The sequence below is a fragment of the Petaurus breviceps genome, unplaced genomic scaffold (genome assembly GCF_028583685.1).
Source record: "Petaurus breviceps papuanus isolate PSGF00001 unplaced genomic scaffold, PetGlider_PUasm1.0 90823, whole genome shotgun sequence".
NCBI classification, from domain to species: Eukaryota; Metazoa; Chordata; class Mammalia; order Diprotodontia; family Petauridae; genus Petaurus; species Petaurus breviceps.
The window spans coordinates 531,701-553,230 of record NW_027187352.1 but is presented as its reverse complement, the minus strand read 5'-3'; the positions used below and the strand labels follow the sequence as shown (position 1 = coordinate 553,230).

At 39.7% G+C, this 21,530-nt stretch overlaps 1 pseudogene; it reads right to left on the bottom strand.

The window, feature by feature from the left end:
* Positions 1-14,301: 14,301 nt before the first annotated feature.
* LOC138148208 (histone-lysine N-methyltransferase, H3 lysine-79 specific-like) lies at positions 14,302-17,921 on the bottom strand (annotated as a pseudogene).
* Positions 17,922-21,530: the final 3,609 nt, after the last annotated feature.

Sequence of the window (21,530 nt, the reverse complement as noted above, 5' to 3'; positions counted from 1 at the left end):
TTGTCCAGATGAACAGAACAAGAAATAGAGTACTTAAAAAACCCTGTCTTAGAAAAATAAATTGTTTAATCCATAAATGAGCTCCCAAAGGAAAAAAAAGAAACCAAGACCAGATGGATCTACAAGCAGATTTTACCAAACATTTGAAGAATAATTAATTCCAATATGAAATAAACTATTTGAAAAAAAAGGAAAAGGAATCCTAAACAAATCCTTTCTATGACACAAGTGTTGTCTTGATACTTAAATAAGGAGAGAGTTAAAACAGAAAAAGGAAACTATAGACCAATATCCCCAATGGATATAAAGTAAAAAATTTAAATGAAACATTACCAAGGAGAATAGAGCAAAATATCACAAAGATCATATAACCCTCTAGGTCCTCAAATGTGAGCCTTTGACTGAATGCAAACTTCACAGAACAAATCCCCTTAATAAAAGGATTTGTTCCATGAAATTTGGACTCAGTCAAAGGGCTGCACTTAAGAGCCTAGAGAGCCACATGTGGCCTCAAGGCTGCAGGTTCCCACTAGTGCTTGATAAACTCAATGATCTCAGCTACTAGGGCAAGGACTCAGAAAACTGGAAATCAATCTGGAATAAATTAGATATAAACCAACATCTCACACCACATACCATTTTAGACATAAAGGATAAAAGCACATAAAGGGAGCATTGGAAAGCTCTATATCAGCTGTATGGATAAGTGAAGAGTCCAAGACCAAACAAGAGATAGAGATTTTTACAGGAGGTAAAATGGACAATTTTGATTACATAAGATTTAATAATTTTTCCATAAACAAAAACTATACAGCTAAAATTAGAAGAGAAACAGAACATTGAAAAGAAAAAAGGGGCGGAGTCAAGATGGCGGAGTAGAAGCACGACCTCCCCGCTGCTCTGGATTCCACCTTCCCCAATCCATGTAAAAGGGGACCACAGACCAGTTAATCACCCCTCTAATTGGTAAAAAAAATAAAATCTCCAGGGCATTCTGTGTTCTGAAGGATTGAAAAATGGCTTCCTGGGAGAAGGCTAGCATAGGGATACCTTGGAAAACTGAGGGGCTGTCTAAAGTTAATAGATGCATCTAGGAAAAGAAAATAATTCTGGGAAAGAGGGAAAGGTGTGAACAAAGGTATGTAGGCAAGAATGGTCAAATAGTTTGGGGGAACAGTGAAAGTTCAACCTTGATTATTGAGTCAAAGATTTAGAGCTTGAAGGAAACTCAGAGATCATGTAGGTGAAACTTGTCCTTTGGCAGATGGGGAAACTGAGGCAGTTTATGTTTTATTAGGCCGAAGTCGGAGTGACCAGAGCAGGTGACTCCTAACGTGACAGCACCATGCAAAAGAAAGGAGTGAGAAGCAGTGCTGAGAGACAAATAAAGACACAATCCCTGTTCTCAAAGCTTGCAATCGAAAGGAAGCTCTGGTTCCCATTATACCCCTATATGATCCCTGCCCTAGGTAATCTTGCAGTCTGGTAAGTGGCATGTGGCACATTCACAAAAAACTATCATTTAGAAACAGAACATTATGAACACATAGACAAACAAAGATGTGTTATGTGAGGTCTGAGGAAGAAATATCATTTCTGACTGGGGAGGGAAGTGAAGGCATTGAGGAGAAGGTTATATTGGAGCTTGATACTAAAGGATGGATAGCAATACTTTTCCCATTCTCTTTCTCTAAGTAAAATAGAAACCTTCAGACAGTTTCCTGACTGTCAGAGCTAGGATCCCCAGTAAAGATGAAAAATCTCCACTCTTGCAAAAAAAGTGATTTCTGATGATAATTTATTGGAGGCATCTCATTTCTTTAGAAAAGTCCTATTATTTAGAAGTAACATTGAAGCTTAAGACTTCCCAGAGGGGCTCCATTCTAGAAGCACAAGGCACTCCACCTATATCCACCTATATTCCTTGGCTCAAATAAGGGGCTTAATGGCTAAAAAGAAGAAGAATAAGGGAGGGACACAAAACAGGTGATATTTCACTTTACCACCCTGACTCCCAGAGTAGTAAGGTGTCTTCTGAACCATCAGTGGAGAAACCTACACGATTTTCTAAGTGGTGAAAGACCAGCAGTGATCTAGGGCCCTAAATGTTTTATTTGTCTTGTGGTGTAAAGTCCCCGGAGCATCCTAAGTCAGTTATGGGGAGGGCATCCAACTTCCAGAAACTTTCCTTAGATCTTTAGCATATCCAGAGGACACAGCCATTCTCCAGTTCCTCTGCCAACCACTGGAGGTCAGGATTGCCACAGAAATGTCTTATACTCTGTAAAACCTGCAGAATAATTTTGAAAAATTGCTATTGGTAGGAACCCAAAGTAATATGAAATCTCATTCCTTTTTTCAGCTTAGCAGATACTTGTTGAGCTGATATAGTATCTGAGATTGTGTCCAGCACTGTGCTGGGCATAATCAGAGATACAGAGGAGGAGGCCTAAGAAGCCACTGCCATAGACCTCGGGATCTAGCTGGGAAGTCATGGTCACAATAAGATAGAATTCAGGAAGTACTCATTAGTGTGGTATGGACTGTGAATATTGGTATCTGCTCACTCTTTCTCAGGCTTCTTTGCTGGATCCTCACAAAGGCCATGAAATCTGTCCTGGGTCAACTTCTTGTGTCTCTCTGTATTGTTTCAATACACCATTTCACATGAAGGGGTGTGGGGTGTGTTCAAGTAAGACCAGTACCTCTGGTGTAGGGTAGTTTTTCTTGTAGCAGTTTTTGGGAGAGGTGTATTGGTGTGTCCTTGATGTTCCTTATCTTTGATCTTAGGAGCCATATTTGGCCAAATAGGTATGTGCTGCTTATAGGCCACTTATGCTCATGGTGTTCATCAGACAAGCTAAGAGCTTTGTGGTTTCATATCAGCAGATTATAGACACAGCTCCATGAATAACAGTTTAGAGCCTGTAAAGTGTGGGGGACAAGAAGGCTCCCACAGCCTTTTAGAGGTGTTTAGACCTCACACCCTCTGTTCCCGATTGATCAGTCTGGCCATTGATGCCCAGAGAGGTGCATTGATCTTGCCCAGATGATGAGTGGCACTCTCTGAGGAGCCAGCTGGGAGTGGACACAGGCTGTGCAATAGAGACTCCAAGATCTAATGATTCCCACTAAAGACAGATCAGGAATAGAGTGACATTGGCTTCCACTGCCACCCAGGTGGTTGAATATTAAATCAGGTTGGAAATGTGGTTATGGAGAATGAGAAGCCTTTTTTCAGGATCAACCTCTTTGTGCCCCTGTCAATTTGGGGATTTGATCAGGGTTAGCATGTTTGGAAAATCCCCGTTCTCTCACATTGACAGAATGATCTTTTTCCTATCTCAGTCACTTGTACTCCAGAAAAAATAAGAATTCCACCAGAAGAACAGTCAATACCAACAAGTTGGTATATCAATTGGAAAGGAAGATTTCAGGTCAAGGAATAAACTTGATAAGTTGGCAAACACATGTTCAGCTTTTTTTTTTTTTTTTTGCCATCTCACTTTGAATTAATGAGACTGCAGTCAACCAGCCAGCCATACTTGTATATATACATATATGTATATATGGACAGTGTGTGTGTATGTATACAAATGTGTCTATCAGAGAAGAATCCCAGGGAAAGAATAAGTGGGATTGTGAACTCAAGGCTCTTGTGATTGGTTGCCTTCTCATTCTTCCTTGACCACTATTTTCAGGTGGCAACTGACCAAGACTGGTCTCTCCTTGGGATGCAGGCAGAACAATGTGATTTTTGAAGGAGTTGGATGGTGATGAGGTTTTGGAAGGAAAGAAAGAAGGAAGGAAGGAGGAAAGGAAGGAACAAATGAATGAACGAAGGAATGAACGAAGGAAGGAAAAACAGGAGCATAAGGAAGAGGAGGAGGAGGGTGGAACATTTGGCCCAATATAGTGAAGCCTTGAATTTAAATTATTGATATACACAAATACACACTGAGTTTTAAAATTATACATACATGCTGCCTCAGTTGTCATAAGATCATTAGTTTCCCTTTCCCATCCAAATCTATTCATTCATTTAGTTTGGAGTCAAAGGAAGCGGCATAGAGAAGCTATGTTCTAGTGAACACAAGAAAAGATAATTTCATTGACTATATACTCTTCCTAGAAGATTATTTCCAATGCTACTTCACAGAGAAAGGGTGTAAAATCTATTTGGATTTTCCAAAATTCAACCAATACTTCCATTACTCCATTGGGAGGAATACATCCTTTCCTTTGTCATCCCTTGACAACAGTGTCTTCCTGATGTAGTCCATGGCTAAAAATTAGAAGGTGGAAAATACACATTTTGTGAGTATGAAAAGAAAACCTCAGACTATCTGTTTCTTCATTCCCCAGAGAAGTCAAATTCTTAAGGAGATAAAGAAGGCACAGATCACATGGTGGCCCTCAGACAGATCAGTTTCCCAGAGGTGCTCTCACTGCTGGGCTGTAGGAATTTTCTGCCAAATCATACTGTTGGGGTTCAAGGCACATATGTTGAGGTGTTGTCTCGAAAGAATTCGCTCAGACTGCCCCCAAGTCAAGGCATTTATTCATGATAACAGATCAGGCAGGCTCTTCTCCTTAGGGGAGGCAGGAGCAGCCAAGGTGAAAGGGGCTCTTTTATAGGGTAAGGGTGCCTAGGATTGGCTGACAGAAAAACTCTAAGGTTACTATAAGGTAAATAATGTTAAGTACAGCACAGGCACTAAGTTGGAAAATCCTTCTGTGGTTTTCTGGTCCGTTGGTGGTAGGTCATTAGTTAGGGGCTGGGGTATGCTTAGTTGATTCAGAAGCCTCAGAGGTCTTATCTGGATACAAGTTGTTGTCAAGGACATTCCTCATCAGTGCTCCTTTTCAGCATTAGGGCCATTGTATCTGGAGAACCAATTTCACTGGATGTGCAAAGGGCTGGTGTGTCAGGGTTTTAGTCTCTGCAGCCATTTCTATCTGATTGACTGACCCCTTCATTGCCCTTCCTCCCACAGAAAATTCCATCATTGCTGGTGTCTTTTGATTTTGTAAAGTGCGTTGGCAGAGCCTGACGCATTGGCAAAAGTGAATATGTGCCTCTCTGTCCATCACAATACTCACAAACTACCTCTCACTTTTAGTGGTGCCCACAAAAGAGCCCTCTATTCTCATGTGCTAAATGGTGGGTTCAGACCAGAGTCTTTCAGTTTGACGTGGGACAAAGTCCTTAATCCTGCCAACACAAGACGGGGAGAATATAATTTAAAATCCAGTAATGTCATACAGTTTGGAAGTTCAAGACTACCAGAGACAGAATAAACTTTAAAGGTCTTTCAGTTCAAACCTTACATTTCATAGTACTCTCATTCTGTAGTTTTAACTCACTTTTTTTCTTTTTCTGATGAGATGTCAAGGTGCCAAGAAAGGGAGACTCTACTTAAAGCCTAGAATGTCTGTCATACAATCTACAAATTATAGAATGTCAAACTTGAAAAGGGTCTTAAAGAACATTTGCTCTAAGGCCTGCATTGAAGAGTCAACTTTTGTAAGACTTCTTGTCAAACTTAGATCTTAAACCCACTCATGGGTAATTATGACACATAAGTCAACCCACTATATAAGTTTGTGTGTTTATTTTCCTTGCTCAAAATCCACATTACAAATACACTGACCAAATAATTATTAGAAAACAGACATACCTAAATCTACATGAGAAATTCACCAGGACAAAATTTACCTTCTATTTATTTTTTGTCTCTTTCTGCCTTTTGCTCAATTTTTTTCTGAGGGTTCTGAAATCCAAGGTGAAGAAGGAGGACCTATTTTAATAAACAGTTAAGGATGCATGGTAGAAATTTAGTCAGATTATATATTATCATTGAACCAAAACACTTTATCCTATCTGTCTAACAAGATAGGGAAGCTTGCTCATTAAAAATGTGTGTGTCAGGGTGGCTAGGTGGAGCAGTGAATAGAACACTGGCCCTGGAGTCAGGAGGACCTGAGTTCAAATCTGACCTCAGCCACCCAACACTTACTAGCTGCGTGGCTTTGGGCAAGTCACTTAACACCAATTGCCCTACCTTCCCCCCTCCAAAAAAAAGTGTGTGTCTTTATGTGCATACCTGTGGGTGAATGATTAAATAGTTCTTTTATTTTTTGGATATGAATAGAAGATTTCTTTCTCTCCCTTAGTAAGGTGCAGTTTTCTGATCTTTATTAGAAGAATTCGGTGAGGAAACACTGAAAATTACCCCATGTATTAGCAAAGGATAAGAGTAACCTGTAGAGTCACGAACTTTATAAACACATTAGTAGCATGTATGGTGTAATGTCAAGGGCACTGTATTAGGAGCCAAGAGCCCTGGAGTCTCCATTCTGTGCCTAGTTAGATGTGTAATTAATCATCATTTCACTTACAAAATGACGACAGGTTTGAACAAAATGGTCTCCAAAGTTCCTTCTAGCACTAACCCTCTGTGATTTCATTCAAGGAAATATTTGCCACCTCTTCTTCCAAATATCAAAGGATTTCAGAAAACAAAACACTGATTTGTCCATAAAAGTAATTCATTCAGCCAAACTTTAACTTAACAAGGTCCTTTTGGTAGTGCTCTTCATAAATAGCACAAAACAAGGTCAAGCAAAGGAGGGTAATTATCCATATTTACATAATTCTTTATCCATATGCCTGTTTTCTTCTAGACCCAGACTTACAAGCCTATAATAACTTGCAAAGTTCTAGGTTTCATAACATAAAGCAAGGGTTCAGGTAAACTGTGACGCAGGATAGAAATTTAATTTTAGAGTGAATCTTATGGGAAGGTTATCCACCAGGTAGCTCGGAAAGGTATTCTACATGTCTTTTGTTATTTAATATGCTAACAATTCTATATTTCAAATGAAGTTAGCTTAATATTATTCAAATGAAAAATGTTCTGTAGAGCTATTTCTGGGTGAGTGAGGATATGAATCTGGGAGACAATAGGACCCAGACCCATACATATGTTGTCCTTCCCTTTAGCAAAATGTGGGAAGAGGTGCTGTCTGGAAGCTTTTTCATTGACTTTGGAATTTTAGGTCAAAAATCCAGAAGTGACTAAAGAGACAAACATACACCTGGACATGATGTTCCTAGGTGTTGTATGGTTGCAGGCTCCAGGCAGAATCTTGGCTGTAAAGCAAGCAAGCAGCGAGTTCAGAAGCAAACAGCAGCTTTTGAGCTCTGACCCTAGAAGCATAATGAGGTCTCAGTTCCTACCTCTAATACTTACTGAGGTTGGTAATGGAATGACTAGACCATATATATGTATGTGTATATATGCATATATATTTATCTACATGTATATATGTATGTGTGTATATGTGTATGTGTATTCCTCCAAACACCTCAAAGGAAAAATTCAAGTAAGGAAAAGTCACAGTCAGACTCACATGTGATTTAGCAGCTTATTCTATAAAAGAGCAAGTGCTCAGAATCCTCTAGCATAGAAGACAAAGTACTAGGTTTATAAAGAAGAATAACTTATTCAGCAAAATTGAGTATGAGTCCCTAAAAGGGGAAAACATGGATATTTAGTGAATAGAGAATTTCCAAATATACCTGATGAAAAGACCAGAGCTGCAAAGAATCTCTGAAGTGTAAACATAGCATCATCAAGAGATACACCAAAAAACAAACATGAAAAGTTATATACCAGAGTTCGTTTAAACAATAATCAGAGAAAAGCAAATAAAAACTCTAAGGTTCCACATCATATCCATCAGATTGGCAAAACTGACCAGAAAGAACATGACATATACTGGAGGGCATATGGAAAAATCTGTACATTATAAAGAAAGCAGAGTTGGAGCTTCAGGTGGAAGCCCACTCTGGAAAGCAACATGAAACTAAGGAGAGAAAAAATTTTAAAGACTTAGCAACTTTGATCAACACAAAGATCAACCATAATTCTAGAGGTCTCACGAGAAAACATTCTCAGGATAAAGGAGATGATCAATTCAGACTGAGATCATTAGAGACTGAGACATTATTTTTCTTTGGTTAGGGGGGATGCAGGAATCTGTTTAGAATGACAATATATTTGCAATAGGGATTTGGTTTTTCCTTTCTGTATCAAAAGGAGGTAGGAGGGGTGTGATAAGACTGAGAGAAGGCAGGTCTCCATTTCCATTAAATAAATATATACACTCAAATATATGTATACTTATGACATACCTATATATCTATACATACATATACACATACATATCAAGAGTTGCTTACAAACATGCCTTAAAATTAAAAACTTACAAATCATCAAGATATATAATATTTTAAAATTTAGTCCCACAACTGATAACCATATTTGTCTGTAAGCTTGTCCTTCTTTTCTATCTTCCAAAAAGGTGACAGAATCCACAAAGCACATCCTATAGAACTGAATGACAGCTGTGCAAACATTTCCAAGAACTCCTTTCTCTGAAAAAATAGACACATATACATTTTATTTTGTTTTTTTGTTTTTGTTTAGACATATATACATTTTTTAAAGACTACATCCTTTAGGAGTAAGGCTGACTCATTCCCTTTCACCTCCCCCCTCTTCCCCTCAATTATAACCACTTTTTCTTGCCTGTTTTATGTGAGATAATTTACCCTATTCTATTTCTCCCTTTCTCCTTCTCCAAATATAGTTCTCTCTCACCCCTTAATTTTATATATATATTCCCTTGAACTGCCCTAAAACTGAGAAAGGTCTCATGAGTTACAAATATCATCTTTCCATGTAGGAATGTGAACAATTCAACCTTAATAAGTCCCTTATGATTTCTCTTTCCTCTTTACCTTTTCATGCTTCTCTTGATTCTTGTATTTGAAAGTCAAATTTTCTGTTCAGCTCTGGTCTTTTCATCAAAAATGCTTGAAAATCCTCTATTTCGTTGAATATCTATTTTTCCCCTTAAGTATTATACTCCAGTTTTGCTGGGTAGGTGATTCTTGGTTTTAATCTTAGCTCCTTTGACCTCTGGAATATCATAATCCAAGCCCTTCAATCCTTTAATGTAGAAGCTGCTAGATCTTGTATTATTCTGATTGTGTTTCCACAATACTCGAATTGTTTCTTTCTGGCTGCTTGCAATATTTTCTCTTTGACCTAGAAACTCTGGAATCTGGCTATAATATTCCTTGGAGTTTTCCTTTTGAGATCTTTTTCAAGAAGCAATCAGTGGATTCTTTCAATTTCTCTTATCCTCTGGTTCTAGAATATCAGGGAAGTTTTTCTTGATAATTTCTTGAAAGATGGTGTCTAGGTTCTTTTTTTGATCATGGTTTACAGGTAGTCCAATAATTTTTAAATGATCTCTTCTGGATCTGTTTTTCAGGTCTGGTTTTTCCAATAAAATATTTCACATTGTCTTCTATTTTTTCATTCTTTTGGTCTTGTTTTATAATTTCTTGATTTAAATCATTAGCTTCCATTTGTTCCATTCTAATTTTTAAGGAATTATTTTCATCAGAGGGCTTTTGGACCTCCATTTCCATTTGGTCAATTCTACTTTTTAAGGCGTTCTTCTCCTCATTGGCTTTTTAAGGACCTCTTTTGCCATTTGGGTTAATTGATTTTTTAAGGTGTTATTTTCTTCAGTATTTTCTTGCATCTCTTTTGGCCAGCTACTGAGTCATTTTTGATGATTTTCTTGTATCAATCTCATTTCTCTTTCCAATTTTTCCTCCACTTCTCTTACTTGATTTTCAAAATCCCTTTTGAGCTCTTCCATTGCCTGAGACCAATTCATATATTTTTTGGAGGCTTTGAATATAGGAGCTTTGACTTTGTTTTCTTCTGGTTGTATGTTGTGATCTTCTTTGTCACCAGAGTAAGATTCTATAGTCTAAATATTTTTTTATGCTGTTTGCTCATTTTCACAGCCAATTACTTGACTTTTGAGTTCTTTGTTAAGGTAGGACTCTGCTTCCAGAACAGAGAATGTTCTGTCCTAAGTTTCAGGCCTTTTGTACAGCTGTTGTCAGAGATATTTCTAGGAGTCAGGAGGACCTGAGTTCAAATCTGACCTCAGACACTTAACACACTTACTAGCCGTGTGACTTTGGGCAAGTCACTTAATCCCATTGCCCTCCAAAAAAAAAAAAGAGAGAGATTTCTAGGAACCTGTAAATTTTCATTTCTTCTAGGATGGTATGGTCAAAGGAGAGGTGTTTACTCCTCTTCTGGCCTGTGATCTGGTCTGTGAGGGGCCACAAGCACTCTTTTATGCCTTGGAACTGTGAGGAGAATTCCCTCTTCACAGCCGCCACAAGCTCTGCCATGCTAGCACTCCTCCTCACCCAAGAAATGCCACCCAAGACTGAGATCCAGACCCAAATAGAATGAAGCAAGAGAATCCTACCTCAGCACCAGCAAAGAGATCCTTGCAATTCCCCTCTGATCATCTGCTTGATCCCTCCACCATCTGTGGGCCTGGAGCTCCAGAAGTAGTCACTGCTGCTGCTGCCACCACCACCACCACTTCTGCCACCTGAAGCTGGAGCTGGACCATGCTCTTCTCTCACCCAGATCTGAAAGAGTTTTCCCACTGACTTTCTATGCTGTCTTTGGTGTTTGTGGGTTAAGTCTGGAAACTGCCGCAGCTGCCAGTGTTTCAATCCCGAGGCCTGCTTCAGCCTTGTCTGTGCCTGAGTTAGACTTTGCTCCACTCCCAGCCCAGTGCAATAGACCCTTCCTGTCAGCCTTCCAGGTTGTCTTGGGCTGGAGTTTTGTTTCATTCCATCATTCTGTGGGTTCTATAGTTCTAGAATTTGTTTAGAGTATTTTTTACAGGTATTTTGAGGGGTTTGGGGGAAAACTCAAGCAAATCCCTGCTTTTCCTCCGCCATCTTGGCTGTTTATTTTACTTTTTTTTTTTTTTGTTCAACTAACAGGCATTTATTTGTGTTATCTCTCCCTTCTCCCATCCCACCATGGAGTTAGGGGAATTGTAGGGTGTGACCAAACCTTGTAACAAATAAAAATGCATAGTCACTGGTCATATCCAAAAACTGTTTCCTCTCCTTTACACATATGCACACACACACACGTATGTGTTTTTAAATGAACAAAAAATAAGTCTCTCCATGCCACCCTTTCAAACTACTGTGGGAGAAATGCAAAACAATCATGCATCTTAAAGCAAAACAAATTCCCATGTTGGCCATATCCAAAAGTAAGTCATGCTGTATCCTGAGTCTATTGCTTCTCAGTCAGAAGGTGAGCAGTACAATTCATCAATGTACATCAATGATTAATCAATCATACTCTGGAGTTATGGATGGTCACTGGGCATTTATAATTAGAGTTTTAAGTCTTGCAAAGTTGTCATTTAATGCTGCTGCTGTTATTGTATAACTTACACTTCTGTTTCTGCTTATTTCAATCTGCATCAATTCATACAAGTCTTTCCAGCTTTCTCTGATACCATCTGTTGTCATTTTTTGTGTTGCAATAATATTCTATTTATTTATGATAATTTATTCAGCTGCTTTCCAAATAAAGGACACTTCTTTAGTTCCTTTTAACTGCAAAAAGGGATACTAAAAATTTTTTTTGTACATGAGTCTCTTTCCTCTTTCTTTCATCTCTTTGGAGAACAGGCATATAGTTGTATCACTGGATCAAAGGACATGAACAGTTCAGTTGCTTCTAGAGCATAGTTCCAAAATATTTTCCAGATTGGCTATAAATTTTCAATGTGGTTGTATTAGGTGGGTTTCCAGGACACAGCCATATTTATCTCTGTGTGGGGTATGGAGACCCTAACCCAAATTGACTACTCGGAGACCTCTCAAAGTGAAGATAGAAAGATTTATTAGAATCTCGGGAGAAGTGGACAGTCCAGTCTCCAGGACAGTACTGAGAGAGAGGAGGTCAGGGCAAAGAAGCTAAAGCTGGGTTAAATAAGCAAGGATTACAAACATTAACATAATTATTACTAATGAGGCTCTAATCTTGTTGGATAATATACATAATACATGAAGTCTATTGCACAAGTGCAGTAACAACCTTAGAATACTGGACCCCTTTTCAGTCTACTTGATACATTCTTATCTGGACTTGAGGGTCTCAAGGCTACTGTCTAATCCTTGATTGGTCAAATCCACCTGTTGCTGCCAGCTCCTTCCATTCTTCATTATTTTTAGTATTATCTATTAGTTTTTTTCTGAGAACCAGGGTCTAAGTTTCTTCCCAAGGTTACTGCCTATCTCCCTCTTATCAGTAGTCTTGTTCAGCAATTCTTGCAGTTCTATAGAAACTTAACCCTTTTATGGCAAGCTGGGTGAAGGGGGGGTGGTGCTGACTAGAATAGGGCAACTTGTAATGGGAATGTAAATTTTTAAGATCTTCCCTGCCCCTAGGCTAAAGTGCACCTGGAGCCTGGGGTGGGAGGCTTGTTTTTCAGTAGATACTTCTTGATTGGCCAGTGAGTCAATACCAGGAGAAGGCTATATAAGCCCTGATGTGTAGCTTTGTTTTGGGGCTCACTTTGAGAAGTATTCTGTGATTTGATCAGATGAAACTCTGGGAAGCCGTTGCCCAGAGCTGCCGGGCTTTGAAACCCAGATGTTGTTTGGTATGGATGTAATGGTTGGATTTGGAAATCTGTCTACTTGATCTGTTTCTGTCTTGATAATTCTGTCTGTATATTCTGAAGTTCGGGGTGCTGACCTTTCCCCTGAACTAGGTAAACGATACATATTTGACTGATTAAAGTAAGCTTGTTAACCCATTTTGAGTTGCTTTCCTTTATCAAGGCAGATCCAAGAACCTGTGGTGGCAGCAACTCTGGGGACGCTGGGGTGCTTGCTGCTACACAACTATATAGAAAGATTTTTAAGGTTTCAAAATCACACAATTTCTAGAAAAATGGAAACTTAGGCCTAAGGACCTACTTACTATAACAAACGGTCTCTGAGAAACCACATTTTTACCTTTCCCATACATCTCTATATCTTGGATAAATCTCCTTAAAGTGTCATGATACATTAGCAAGATCCTACAAGGTGGTACTCGATTCTTTCTCTATTCAGGAATTTTAATCCTTCTATCAATGTTTATCATAGATTTCCACCCTTTCAAAGGGGACCAGACTTCCAGACTCACTGGAAGTTAAAAAAAAATCCCCCAAACACTGCTTTGTGGGGTAGATGTTTTACAATATTATCTAGGTACCCAGATTTGAATGGCTGGCCTAGACTTCTGACAATGATTTTGATGTTGCCATGAATGAAAAATGGAGATTCATTCATCAATAAAAACTACTTTTCCCATCTTTAGGACTCTAGTCTTTGTACCGTTTTGGTTGGCCATGACAATGTTTCTTCTTTGTAAGAATGATAAGCAGTGTAGCAGCAAGCACCCCAAGCGCGTCCTCAGGGTTTGCTGCCCATACAGGTTCTTGGATCTGCTTTGTTAAAGGAAAGCAACTCAAAATGGGTTAACAAGCTTACTTTAATCAGTCAGACATATATCGTTTACCTTGTTCAGGGGGAAAAGGTCAGCACCCCAAACTTCAAAATATACAGACAGAATTATCAAGACATTAACAGATCAAGCAGACAGCTTTCCAAACTGTCCAACCATTACATCCATACCAAATCAACATCTGGGTTTTTCAAAGCAGGGGGACTCTCAACAACGGCTTCCCAGAATTCAGATCAAATCACAGAACACTTCTCAAAGTGAGTCCCAAAACAAAGCTACACATCAGGGCTTATATAGCCTTCTCCTGGCTCAGAGAATGTAACAACCTTATTGACCCACTGGCCAATCAAAAAGTATCTACTGAAAAACAAGCCTCCCTCCCCAGGCTTCAGGTGCACTTTAGCCTAGGGGCAGGGAAGATCTTCCAAATTTGCATTCCCATTACAAGCAGCTAGATTTTTTTTTGTGTGTGTGTTCTCACTTCCATCTTCAAGAGGCTTTTGTCACACTATAGAGGAATCATTATCAGCCCTTTTTGCCACTTGGAGCCTCTGCTGGTCCATGCTTATTTTCTGTAGTTTAATTAGGCTGTCTTGGTGCCATGTTATGTTTATGACCCTACTTTGTGTTTCAATGTAACTAATGCTGTTTCACTGTGCACCTGAATGATCCTTGAAATGCTTGACTTCCCCACACCAAAAACCAATGAAAGAGCTCTACCAGCCACTCTCTTTAAGAGCTACAAATTCCCTGTTTCCTTGAAGTAACATTCTGATGCTGTTGGGCTTGTCTTCAGGTCCTTGCCCTCCATCGAGGTCAGAAACAAATAAGGTGCCCTATTCATCTAGATCAAGGGCTTCTACTTTTTCAGCACAGGAGGCTGGTCATTGTCCTGGTAAGGAATAAGAAAGTTCATCAGGGAGTTTTCAGGTGAGGAAATGGCTGTTATTTCTAAAGGCTGATTAATGTTATTGACTATAGAGCTGATGTTCAGGGGTTAGACTGAAGATAGGGTGAACTGCAGAGTTTGCACTGGGGTTCCCCATGGAAAATTGCTTCCTTCTCTGCCCCTATTCTTGCCCTCCTGCACACAAGCCTTTCCAAAGACTGTGTAGATGTTAGCTGCCAAAAGGCTGTGTTTGTTAGGAAACTGCTTCAGGTTCTCTTCAGAGAACAATTTTATAGTATCTACATACTCAAAAATCTCCATCATGCTTTGAGAAGCTCCATTGAAGATCAGGATGGCTGGCAGCAAGCGTGTGGGTCGGGGAGCTCTGGCTAGAGTTCTAGGACTGCATTATGAGGAAAGAATGATTCTGTGGTAAAGAACTCTGGGAACCCACTGCGTTAAAAGAGGCTCCCTGAATTGGAGGAATCCACTAGGGCTGCCGGCTCAAGGGCTGGGCTATTAGAAAGTGTACCACTGACTGCTAAGGGGCCACTAAAAAAAACCTGAGGTAGGCAAAGCAACAGACTTGCTTCCTACAGCACTACACATACCATTATGGGAATTGGCAGCAAACTGTTTTTCAAGTGTTGTTGAAGTAGACTCTCGATTCTGATGGACTGGACTAGGTGTGTTTCTCATGTTCTCTACACTGGCCAATGGGATACTGACTGGAAGTTTATTGGACTGCACTGTACTGATAGGGAGGCTGGTAATTCTTTCTCCATTGCTGTCATAACTCTTGCTAAAATCTTGGTACTGCTCTTCCCTCCTGCAATCTGTAAGGCCAAGGAGGAGGAAGGCCTAGTTTCCTGAGGGTTCAGCTTTCGGCCATTTGATATAGCAGGACTCTGATTCACCGTTTTCTTTTGCATGTTCAACTCTGTGGTGTGTTTCATTAGTTGTAGCTTTTCCATGGATTACATGATCTTGATTCCAGTGTCTCCTTAGGGCTAACTTAGCAAGGGAATACCTGGTGTAGTCAAGTAAGGACAAGTTTAACAATTTACCTTCTGTCTGTTGTTATGAATGGGGATGCAAGGAACTATTTCTTGGTCCAGGTAGGAGGTCAGATACTGTCGAGGGTTGTGTTTGAAAGAAAGTTGGCTAAGCATACTAATGAATCTCATAGGTCAGGGTATCTAGGTGGGGCAGTGAATAAGAGCACTGGCCCTGGAGTCAGGAGGACCTGAGTTCAAATCCAGCCCCAGAAACTTGACTGTGTGACCTTGGGCAAGTCACTTAACCCCCATTGCCTTGCCTTCCCCCCCTCCAAAAAAAAATCTCATATGTGGTGGCATGATCATTCATAGAGAGTTCAGGGCTCATGCTATTGATGTTAGGCAAGGACAACTTGGAGCATTTGAGCTCCGGCTGGAACGTGGTAGGGTCAGTCTCCAACTCACCTCTGAGGCTGCTTTTACTCCACAGGTGGAGAGACAGGACTTCATCAGCTGGGCATGCAGGATTCCAGCTGCAGCAGCTCCTGCAGCCTTTGGCTTTTTCTCAGGCTCCACAAAGCTGATCTGACATTCCAGACAATGCTTTTCCTTTTCAGAAATTTGATTCTTCATTGTCTGCTTCTCCTTCAGCAAACTTTCCAGTGAGAGAGTAGACCAATCCAGCTTCAGTCCTTCACACTGAGCCCTTAGCAGCTGCAAACTTTGGTTCTGGAGTTCACTGTTATCACTTTCTAACTACTTTGTCTGTTCTTTCAGCTGTTGGCTGCGAGCAGAGATCTCTTTCTGAGCTTGTATCAGATCATTGTAGGTCAGAGCCTTAACTCCCAACTCATGAAGTTTCTGCTGAAAGTCTCTTTTTTTATTTTATTTTTTTGCTTTTTGGAGGGCAGTTGGGGTTAAGCAACTTGCCCAAAGTCACACGGTTAGTAAGTATTAAGTGTCTGAGGTTGGATTTGAACTCAGGTCCTCCTGATTCCAGAGCCAGTGCTCTATTCACTGTGACACCTAGCCGCCCCTGAAACATCTCTTGTTCTTCATTCTGAGCCTGGCAGGGATGGACAAGATGTACCTAACAACTGAGCATTCTTTTCCTTAAGGGCTTTTTCTGTAGGCCAGGAACTGCAGGTACTGAACTTTATTGATTCTAACAGCTTCTGGAGTATGGGTGGGGTTGGTGTTTCCAATAGCTGGTTGGAGGAATGCCCTTGTACTCTAGGAGGCAGTTGAGGAGAGGAGGCAGCTGGCTGGGACACAGTCTGAGCATGCAGAAGCTCCAAGTGTAGTGGGAGTCTTCTTGCGTTTCCATTCAGGGTTTGCAGCACTCATTTTCTTGGGACGTCCATGTTTTCTTCCTGCCATCTTCCTTCTTTTTTGTTTAACTTCTTTTTTCGAGGCTTGGAAGGAGGTGACTTTTTAAGGGCAGCCATCCCATTTTTATCTTCTTCAGCACCAGAATCCACCCAAGGCTCCAAGGCAACAGGTTCCCTTGTTTTCTTGGACCTTCATTGAAGTTCTCATGTTTCTCTGGCTTTCTCTTTGTTCCCTGAGGCTTGTTACCTCCCGCTCGTATGTGAGTTTCGGATTTTTGAGACTTAGAAAAATAGTTTTCAAGTATGTTTGATCAATACTATGCAGGTAGTAAGAAACTGGCTTGCCAGTCCCTGAAACCGACACTCTCAGTGGCAATAGTTTCACAACTTTCTATAGTTGTGCCAATATAGTGCCAATATCACTCAAGTTTCTGTTTATTCTAAAGGTTTGGAGATCTGGAGAACATGATTCTGCCACCTTCCTTCATGTTAGCAAATCACTCCTTCAGTTGGTGATCCAACTCAAGACCAAAGGCAAAATTATTTACAAAAATAACACTTGTTTTTGCATTTCTTTCCCACCATTCTTCTGAAAGGAAATCACCTCTTTCCAGTGTGTATTCTGCATGCTTCTTCTCAAACCATTTCATCCGTTTTTTAATTCTCTGTCCATTTTCTCAGCATACTTTGCTTGGATGTCTGCTTTCTCCACAGGGTAGTGATGTTTACAGTTTGCAGCTTGCAACTGTGGGTCACTTGCAAAACCATCAGCCCCACTCCACTGCCCAAATCAACAAACAAATCATCCTCTGTCATTTTAATCTCATCAATCATTTGCGCAACTAAGTCTAAAAGAAGTTTCTTCATACAGACCAGGAGAAAAGGGCTCATAGTTGTTGAGTTTCCCTGGATCTGTGACTGAGTGCTTATATACTTGCTGTAAGAGATGTCCAAGAAACCCACTGTATGGACAAGTGTTTCATTTCATGGGCTGGTCTGTTCCTTGCCACAGATGATGAATGTGATCAGAGACTCTGTTGTACTTAACAAAGTCTCTGAATGCTTTCAAAGCTTTGAGTATCACAGTCAATTAAACAATTTTCCATAGCAAGCTTTGAGATACGGTATTTCCTTGCAGACCCATCGAATGGTCTCAATGATTTAATGAGCAGCATCTTGGTGTTTGTCATATACCAGCAGGGGCTCACGGGGACAACCCTGGCTCAGGTCCCACGGGCGACTTAAGCCTCATCTCACCCATGATCGTGAGCGCGGCCCCAGCAGCACCATTCTAGTGGGCGTGGGCGCAGCAGGTTGGCGGGAGAGTGACCGCAGGGATGGTTGGCCGAGGGACGGCGGCTGGGGGCGGTTGGAGCCGGACGGGCAACGGGGGAGCAGGAGGGGCACGTGGACTGGGGTCACAACCGTCGGAGGCGGCAGATGCAGCAGGGCAGCGCAGGCTCTCTTCCTCGCCGGCTCCCTGGCTCTTTGTAATTACAGCCCCCTGGTCTCCAGCGCCTCCGCCACCATCTTGGGCAGGCATGAGGCCAGTGAAATGAACCAGGGGCTGCACCAGCCTTTTCAAAGAGCAGACAGAATCAAACAACTGATGAATGCAATATTTAACGCGAACGCCGAGTCTAAACTTACTAGTTTTCTCTCAGTTGATGAGGCTAAAATTATAGAAATAAAGAAAAACCTTGAAAAGAGGGGTAAAAATACGAATAATCACAATGATGGAAAATTGGAAGTATTTCTAGATTTCTAGTATTGATTTTTTTTTAATCATAGTATATACCCTTACCATTGAAGTTTACTGCATTTAATTTTCTTCGGTGCCCAACATTGATTGTCCTGTCCTCTAGAGACCATTTCCCTCTTTGAAAAACCATACAGCTATTTACAAATGGAAGTTGGTAGTCTGAGTAACCTAGGTTATTTTTGTTTAGGGTTTGAAAATTAAATCATATTTATTGAAAAGTCTTACCATAAAAGAAGTTTAGAAATGTCACAGACATTTTACATGCATGACTTTCAACAGTTGTTACTTTATGATATTTGGTTTGAAACTCTTTGACTTTGTCCTTGAACAAGACCCCTTCCATGTTTTTATTAATATTTTGAATGGAGACAGAAAGAATGCACCTCAGAGTTACCGATGACCTAAAACAGTGATGGCTAACACAATGAACAACAGAATTGTGAGACCAAAACATCCTGACAAACTGGAATGAGAGTTGATTAAAGGTGCAAGACCAGGATGGAGAAAATTATGATTATGATGAAAAGAAGCATAAGATGGGAAAATAAAGTTATGTGAAAATATCAGAAAATGTCATGGGGGACCAGAAATAAGCTATTTTTTCAGTATCACTTCAGAGGATGCAACTAGGAAGTTTGAGTAAATGGTATAGGGAACACTGCTGTGTTTTGTTTTAATCTTTTTTTTTATTTTATTTTTTTTATTAATTTGTTTGTTTCCCTTTAGTTTACAGGATTCAATTCCACAATTCCTTGAATTTCACATTTTGTTCCCCTCCCTCCCCCCCACCATGGCGGTTTATAGTCAAGTATAGGATCTGTAAATACTTTCACATTATACATTAGTCAGGTTATAAGGATGGATTGTACCAGCTGGAATGAAAAATGGTAAAGAGGACATAAAATCAAATAAGAGAATGAAAAAGATCAGGTATTTTGCTTCCACCTGGATATAAACTTAGTTCTTTCTAGTTCTTTCTCTGGTTGCACATATTTCTCTCCATCATGAGTCTTTTGGGATTGACTTATATCACTGCATTGCTGTTGTTTTAAAATCTTAATAGAAATCTGCCTAGGACTTCATAAAAACCTGGAAAGATTTATATGAACTGATGCTGAATGAACTGAGCAGAACCAGAAGACTACTGTACACAGTAACAGCCACAGTCTGTGATGACTGATGGAAAATGTCATTGACATCCAGAGAAAGTACTATGGAGTATGAATGTAGACTGAAGCAGACTGTTTTCTTTTTTGTTTTGTTTTGTTTTTTCTTTCTCATGGTTTCTCCCATTCATTATAATTCTTCTATACAACATGACTAATGTGATATTATGTTTAACAGGAATGTATATAGAGAACCTATATCAGATTGCAGGCTGTCTTGGGGAGAGAGGGTTATAGAATTTAAAACTTACAGAAGTGAATACTGAAAACTAAAAATAAATTTTTTTAAAAAGAAATCTGCCTAAAGTTTAGAACTATTCAATAATAGAATGGGCTATTTTATGAGGCAACAGGATAGGCTGAAATGACTTCTGCTAGAAGCTGGAGGACTCTGTCAGAGCTTTTGCGAGAAAGATTTCTATATTTGTCAGGAAGTGATGGTAGGATACTCAGTTTTGACTTAGCTAATTATGCAGGACAGGATAACTATAGAAATGTATGATAAGTAATGAATTTCATAATAACATGGAAAGAGGCAAAAACAGCATGGACCATATATATCTATGTATAAAAGGAAGTATGTGCTTGCTACAACTTCCAAACTTCTCTCACACAATCTCCTACTCCCTGATGGTTTAATATGGATGGAAGTTCAGTTCCAAAATCTTATTAAATCTTTGACTAAAGTTATGTCTGTTATCTTAATATTTGGCTCTTCTATGTATCTATTCAATTTCTCCTGCCTTCTCTCACATAAAAAGAAAAAAAAGATAGATGAAGATAACAAAGAGAAATGGGAAGAAGAGGAAAGATGCAAGAAGAAAGAGAAAGGAAAAGGGGAAGAAAAGAAACAGGAAGGAAAAGGGAAGAGGAAGAAAATTGGAAGACAAGGGAAGGGAACCAATTCCCAAATTTGGAAAGAACTATTTCTTTAAGATAAGGAATTATATTCCTCAACTGATAAATGATCAAAGGATATGAACAGGTATTTTTCAGGGGAAGATATTAAAGCTATCTATAGTCATGTAAAAATGCTCTAAATCACTATTGATTAGAGAAATGCAAATCCAAACAACTCTTAGGTACCACATCACACCTATCAGATTCACTAACATGACAAGACAGAAAAATTATAAATGCTGGAGAAGATGTGGGAAAACTGGAGCACTAATTCATTGTTGGTGGAGTTCTGAACTGATCCAACCATTCTGGAGAGCAATTTGGAACTATGTCTAAAGGGCTATAAAACTGTGTGTACCCTTTGACTCAGCAATACTACTTCTAGGGCTGTATCCCAAAGAGATCATAAAAAAGGGAAAGGGATCCACATATACAAAAATATTTATAGCAGCTCTTTTTTGTAGTGACCAAGAACTGGATATTGAGGGGATGTCCATGTATTAGGGAATGACTGAACAAGTTGTAGTATATAAATGTAATATGGAATACTATTGTGCTATAAGAAATGATGAGCAGGTGGACTTCAGAAAAACCTGGAAATACTGATGCTGAGTGAAATGAGCAGAACCAAGAGAGCATTGCACACAGTAACAGCAACATTATGCAATGACTGACTTTAATAAACTTAACTCTTCTCAGCAATGCAAGAACTTAAAACAATTCCAAAGGACTCATGATTGAAAATGCCATCTACATCCAGAGAAAGAAGTGTGGAGTCTGAATGTACATCAAAGCATAATATTTGCTCTTTGGGGGTGGTTTATTTTGTTTTTTCTTTTTCATGGTTCTTCTATACAACATGACTAATGTGAAAATAAGTTGAATAAGAATGTATATGGGGGTGGCTAGGTCGCGCAGAGCACTGGCCCTGGAGTCAGGAGAACCTGAGTTCAAATCTGGCCTCAGACACTTGGCACACTTACTAACTGTGTGACTTTGGGCAAGTCACTTAACCCCAATTGCCCTCCAAAAATAAAAAAAA